This window comes from Macrobrachium nipponense, chromosome 49 (genome assembly GCF_015104395.2).
Source record: "Macrobrachium nipponense isolate FS-2020 chromosome 49, ASM1510439v2, whole genome shotgun sequence".
NCBI classification, from domain to species: Eukaryota; Metazoa; Arthropoda; class Malacostraca; order Decapoda; family Palaemonidae; genus Macrobrachium; species Macrobrachium nipponense.
The window spans coordinates 15,135,078-15,135,972 of NC_087224.1; positions in this window are offsets into that span (position 1 = coordinate 15,135,078).

The following is an 895-nucleotide window of genomic DNA, read 5'->3' on the forward strand; positions in this document are numbered from 1 at the left end:
GGCAAAGGCGCCGCGTCTACAGTTGTCCGTTCTTCTTTAATTTTGGTCAACAAAGGCCCGGTGAGCCTTGTAATCCGCCGTTAAGTGAAGAGGTTTTAGCTCTGCTCGTTTTCAAAATGCGTTTCATCACATATTTGATTTGTCGAGAGCTCTTGTAAACAATGGCTGATTTTGTTATTTTTTTTTTTTGGAGGGACGGGGTGGGGAGAGTTTGAATTATATATATTTCATAGAAAAAAAGGTAATGTTGATGCGTTATTAATTGTTACTGTTATTTTTCAGAGTGTAGGTACGGAAATGATGTGGAATATGTATATTTGTAGGCCTATAAAGTCCATTTTATGGAATGTTTAAATAGAGATAGGCTCGTAGCCCCTATCCTGTAATTTTGTAGATAATGAAGATATTTTATTTTGCCTTGCATAAAAAATTACATAAATTTGGGCTCATTTATGTTCATGCCTATAGCTCAGGCATTTGCATATATATATATATATATATTTATATATATATATATATATATATATATATATATATATATATATAAATATTGCCGTTGACAGGCATACAGAAAACAAGAATTGTCATCAGTAAAACTCCGAAACATCTTTTGTATTTGGGAATATCAGCTTTTAGATAAGAAGAAGAAGAAGAAAAAAAAGCCGTACAATCTGACTTAATTATTTAAAAATGTCAGAATAATCACAACACTTCATGGTGCTGAGGTAGTGGGACCTGGGTTGGGGTCCCATATGGGGTATGGGGGTTAGATAAGTAGATAATTTTATTTTGCCTTGCCTAAAAATTCACAGAAATTTGGCTCATTTATGTTCATCGCCTATAGCTTCAGGCATTGCATATATATATATATATATAGGCATTGCATATATATATA